Raw genomic sequence first — 6,000 nt, 5'->3', positions numbered from 1 at the left:
TGCAGGAGGTGATCGGCTGGATTGTCTGCAGCTGTGCCCCAATCAAGGATGTGGCCATGGGAGGTGTCTGGAGGCAGACAGAGGACAACACAGACACATGGCACACAATAACAAACAGGGAAATGACAGAACACATGAGGAGAGGAGATCCGGGAGGTAAACACTCAATGGGTCAGACAGGGATCCTGACACTAATATTAGAATTGGAGAGACACTATTGTCTATCATGGTCCCCGTCAGTACCCGATCAGTCCTTAATTTGGTCTTGACTTAGTTGGTCTTGACTACAGCCCTGCAACTTTTCTTCATTTCAGAGAAACATGTCATAAGCATCTGATTCAACGAGTGTTTCCCAACCTCTTGGCTTCTGACCCCCACCAAAAAAAAGTGGCTTCTAGTTTGGGTCCTTGTCATGTTCAAGACCTAAAAAGGTTAAATCCAATATCCCCCCAAATAGCAAAGATTAGAAAAAACTAAAACATAATGGAACAAATTTGTTTTTCAGAACTTGTTTTTTTCTTGCTACCAATCCCATTAATCATTTGGCAATCCTTCAGATTCATCTTGGGACCATTTAGAAGGGCCCGACCCCCCAGCCTAAACTCCCTATAGTATGCAAAGAAGTTCAAACTAGACCTCAACTAGGTGCAACAGTAAAGTGCTACTGACGGATTATCAGTCACAGGGGCCATTTATCTGCAGATTAAGTACTTTTGCTATTGATACTTAGTGATAATACTTTCTGTATTTCTGTACATAAATGTATCGTTACTTTTACTTAAAGGAGCGGAATTCTTCTTCCACAACTGACCAAACTTTGACCTGCAAGTCCACCCGAGATGGCCAGGAGATCGCAGTAAAACAGAAATGCTGGAATCTGTCAGTCAGAAAGGTTTCAACTGAATGAGAGACAGACCACAATGTTGTAAAAAACAACAACTCCTCTCTTTTGTCCTTTCAGCGATTAGCGTTTGTGCCCTGGACCAACTATCTTTTAACATGATGGATGTTTGTTCTTGACCACATCAGCTACATGAAAACATTCGTGATGAACATCCATTGTGGCAATAAGATGAATTTGTTTATCTTTTTCCTAAATAAGAGATGTATCCCACTTTAAATAGGCTGAGCAAACAGCTCATTAAAAGTATCACCAAAAGTCACTTTGTTTAGTTAATAACTTTGAAAAGCTTGTATCAGCCAGGTCTATTTTTTTCTAATCCTCTACCAGGAACAAACAGTAAGACGAGTCTGCTGAATTACTCCGTCACTCTGTATTTTCAACAGTAATTACCATGAAGGTGTTTTCTGCTGGAGCCCAAATTATATTTATCACATTCCTCGCTTTCATTTAGTCCGCTTCCTGTGAGACAATAATCTACCATATCAATGAGGAATAATGAAATGCAAATAGACTACCTCCTCAAATTATAACCAGGTACTTGAGGCAACTATCACATTTATGGGCACAGGTGACCCCTTGGATCGGAAACGCCTAATAGTTTTGAATAATACACACATCATCAGCATTTACATTTTAGATTTAACAAGGACAATCCTGCATAATCAGATATTGAGTTAAATCACTTCAACATCCATGTGATTATTGTACCTGCAGAGATTACAATGGATGTGTTCACAAATGGCTGGTCAACGCTGCTTTGTCACCGCTTCATGACATTTTATTTGCAGCTTAATTTAAGTAAATAAATATGGGCCATCACCTTTATGTATTATGCTGATTTGATGTTGCTGGGTAATAACTGAAAAATAGTTTGTTGCAGGATTGTAGGAGCATTGAAGTATGTGTGAAACACTGCATATTGTGTTCCAGGTTCAGGACTGTCACCTCTGAGTAGTTTTGTAAATCTGCTAGTGCTACTGTAGTCCATGTAGAAATTGTATTAATCATTTTGTTTTCTTAGAATGAGATCTTCAGATGGAAATCAATCTCATGTCTTCCTGTAGAGTTAGGGTTGGGGATGTTGAGAAACTAGCAATAGTATGCTAGATTCCTTTAAATGATCAGACCTAAAAAACAGCCCAGTGTTGCTAACTCTTTTCTAATGACAGTAGCTAGCAGCATTCGCTCCAACAGTCTCTAAATCTAGTGAGAAAGTCTCCAAGTCACCAACACTGACAGCCCTTTTCTGCAGGCATCCTTCCAAAGCCCCTCCCCCAAAATGATCATAATGAATGTTATAAACATGGCTGTTCATACGTGTTTTTTTTCTAAAGAAGATTGCCAGTCTTGCCCTTTATTATCCATCCATCCATCCATTTTCCTCCGCTTATCCGGGGTCGGGTCGCGGTGGCAGCAGGCCAAGCAGGCTGACCCAGACTTCCCTCTCCCCCGCAACATTTTCTAGCTCATTCTGGGGGATCCCGAGGCGTTCCCAAACCAGCTGGGAGATGTAATCCCTCCAGCTTGTTCTGGGTCTTCCCCGGGGTCACCTACCAGATGGGCGTGCCCGGAAAACCTCCAGTGGGAGGCGCACAGGAGGCATCCTGATTAGATGCCCTAACCACCTCAGCTGACTCCTTTTCGACGCAAAGGAGTAGCGTAGAGGAGTACCTCTCAGCTACTTCAGGAGAACCCTGAGCCAAGCAGGCCCGAAAAACCTCCTTCTTCAGCTTGATGGCTTCCCTCACCTCAGGTGTCCACTTTGAACATGGTCCACTCGGATTCCATGTCCCCAACCTCCCTCGGGATGTGTGAGAAGTTCTTCCGGAGGAGGGAGTTAAAGACCTCCCGGACAGGGTCCTCTGTCAGACTTCCCAGTTCACCCTCACTACACGTTTGGGCTTGCCGGGTCTTTCCAGCCGGCTCCCCCGCCATCTGATCCAACTCACCACCAGGTGGTGATCAGTTGACAGCTCTGCTCCTCACTTCACCCGAGTGTCCAAGACATACGGTCGCAGATCGGATGATACGATTACAAAGTCGATCATAGATCTCCGGCTTAAGGTGTTCTTGTACCAGGTACACTTATGAGCCACCTTATGTTCGAACATGGTGTTCGTTATGGCCAAACCATGGCTAGCACAGAAGTCCAATAACGAGACACCACTCGGGTTCAGATCGGGTAAGCCGTTCCTCCCAATCACCCCCCGCCAGGTTTCTCCATCATTCCCCACGTGAGCGTTGAAGTCCCCCAGGAGAACTATGGAGTCGGCAGGCGGCGCCCTTTCCAGGACCCCTCCCACCGACTCCAAGAAGGCCGGATACTCCGAACTGCTGTTTGGTGCATAAGCACAAACAACAGTCAGAGCCTTGCTCCCCGCAACCCGTAGGCGCATGGAGGCGACCCTCTCGTTCTCCGGGGAGAACTCCAACACAGCGGCTCTGCCGGGGGCTCGTGAGTATCCCCCCTCTCGCCCGGCACCTCTCACCCTGGGAACTCCAAAATCCAACCCCTCTCCAGGAGCTTGGTTCCAGAGCCAGTGCTGTGTGTGGAGGTGATTCCAACTATATCTAGCTGGTATCGCTCTACCTCTTGCACTAGCTCTGGCTCTTTCCCCGCTAGCGAGGTGACGTTCCACATCCCTAGAGCTAGTCTATGCTGCCGGCGATCGGCTCGCCCAGGCCCCCGGCCCGGCCTGCCGCCCGGTCTGTATTGCACCCGACCCCGATGCATGTCCCTGCGGGTGGTGGGTCCACAGGGTGGCTGCTCCATGTTGTTTCTTCGGGCTGAGCCTGACCGGGCCCCATTATTATGAGAAAATGAATTCAAACTTCTGTACATTAGTGTTAGACTAGCTTTACTGTATTGCACATACATATACAGTGCTGATAGCCCCAAGGTTTACATTAATTGCATCTAAAAAATTTTAGCATTTTAAGCGGCATGTCATTTTATAGAGAGGATGTAAACATTTATTCATAAGGGATTGTCACCTCTACCTTTAGAGTATTTCTCTATGTCTATAATGCTTTGTCTCTATATTTCTATGTGTTTTTTTCCCTTTCAGCACAGACACAAAGAAAACTGTAAAAATTGCACACATGCCTAACATTACACAATGAATTATCATGTTGTTTTGCATGTAGCATTACTTTTATTAAATTGAATGACATGATGTCATGTTAATGATCTACAGCTCACATGTACCTAATACTACAAATCATCTACTATTTAACATATTCCTGGTGTTTGCATTTTTGTACAGAAAAAAACAAGAAAAGACTAATTCCTGAACTATGAGGTCCAATTAAAACCCTTTTGACAGACCTGGTGTCCTATAAAACCATGTATGTTCCTTGAAATATTCCCACCTCTAATTCCTTCTCCTGTTCTTTTGTCTTTTCTCCTTCCTATTCTCTGAGGTAATCGTTAGAACTTTCCATGTCTCCGTATTATTTTCCAGTGCTCTCTCCTCGCTTGCTCTTACTCTTATTCTTTGCGCTGTGAGTAAACATCAGGGACCGGCACACATCTCCCCTCCGGTGGAATATTGATTCTTTAGTGTGATGTGGCAGTGAAGAGCACATACTGTGACCGCTTCACTTCACTCCACAAAATAGGTTTGGGTCTGGTCCGCCAGGAGACTGGCTGCTGTCGGATCAGCAAGTTGATTTAGAGAGCTCCTCGCTGCCTGTCGTACAGTTGGAAAAGGCTCTCTCTCTCTCTCTCTGATACAAACAGTACCACATTGTTACTCTGTGTCGAACCAAGAAGTGATACATTTCATCTAAAGCCTGAAAATATTTGAACTGGAATTTCTTGATTTATGTGACTTGGCCTTTTCAGATTATTCACGTTTTTGGTCAGTAGCATCTATCTTGGATATGACATGGATCATTCTTCAATGCCCTAAACTGAATTTTTAATGAGACATTTTCATCAGTCTCCACACATGCTGTTTCTGCAGTATACAAGAAATGAACATACTTAATAGCAACATGTGCACCAGCAGACCTCGATCAAACCGAACATTAGGAGAGCAGTGGCCATGAAAGATCAGCCAGACTGTTTCAAACTGTTCGCTGTACCTTTTGGAGCTGTCTCACCAACATTTAATGAAGCAGCCTGCTGTCTGTGAGTACTGCCACTCAAAGTGTTTCTTAGTAGGACTATACTGACTGACACTTCTCCCGTGTGAACACATGCCAGACAAGCAGAACATTAATGTAGTATTTGGAACAGGCCACTCTGATTCAATGCTCAGTCTCTCTGGGTTTGTGTGTCAGCACGGTCATAGCTGACGACACTGAGGTCATCTCTTCCATTTCCTCCTAGAAATGTGTCGGCGTTAGCAACTGTGAGGATGTTTACATTATGAAAATACAATTTGCGACTTTTTTAAGCTGATTTAAATATTTTTAGTCCTATAGTGTTTTGTAATTCTCAACCAGAAGCAGGACGGAGAGGGCTTTGAGACAGCCATAAGACTTTGATGCTGGGTAATTTAATAATAATTTCTTGGAAAGAGAACTGTCTATTTATAAAGTAATTATAAGAAAAATAGAGACAATTACAAGATTTTCATTTTAATGCAGAATATTTTGTCTTTTTAATCTGTTTAATTTCAAAATTTGAATGAAAATGCTATCAGCTCTTTTCATGCCAACGCCACGGTTACGTTAGTTGTTAGCTGGAGACCAAACAAAGGAAGGACCAGAGGCAAACAATCACCTTCATCTTGTTCTGTTGTTAGGGGGCCAGAATCACATGTTTATGGTTCCAACTTTAAAATATTCTCCCATACATTTGAGATGATGAACTGTGATTCGAGGCTCTAGCGAGCTACAATATCGGTGAAGCGCTTCAGAGATGGAGAGCAAATGTTACAGATTGAGCTCAGCCTCCTGCTGACTGTAGTCGTCTCGTCTGCTGCAGCTCACCGCTCATCAGAACACTCATGTATTAAAGAGATGGAGAGAAGATTATGCTAATAGTTTAGTCTACTGCTAAGTGTAGCCATGAGCTAACAGCAACATTTTCTCTCCAATCTGAAAAGCTTTGCCGATACTGTAAGGTTCGTATTCTTTTTCACATT

Source organism: Anarhichas minor, unplaced genomic scaffold, assembly GCF_050575085.1.
Source record: "Anarhichas minor isolate MPS153535 unplaced genomic scaffold, ASM5057508v1 ptg000058l, whole genome shotgun sequence".
In the NCBI taxonomy this organism is placed as follows: Eukaryota; Metazoa; Chordata; class Actinopteri; order Perciformes; family Anarhichadidae; genus Anarhichas; species Anarhichas minor.
This window is presented reverse-complemented; position numbering follows the sequence as displayed.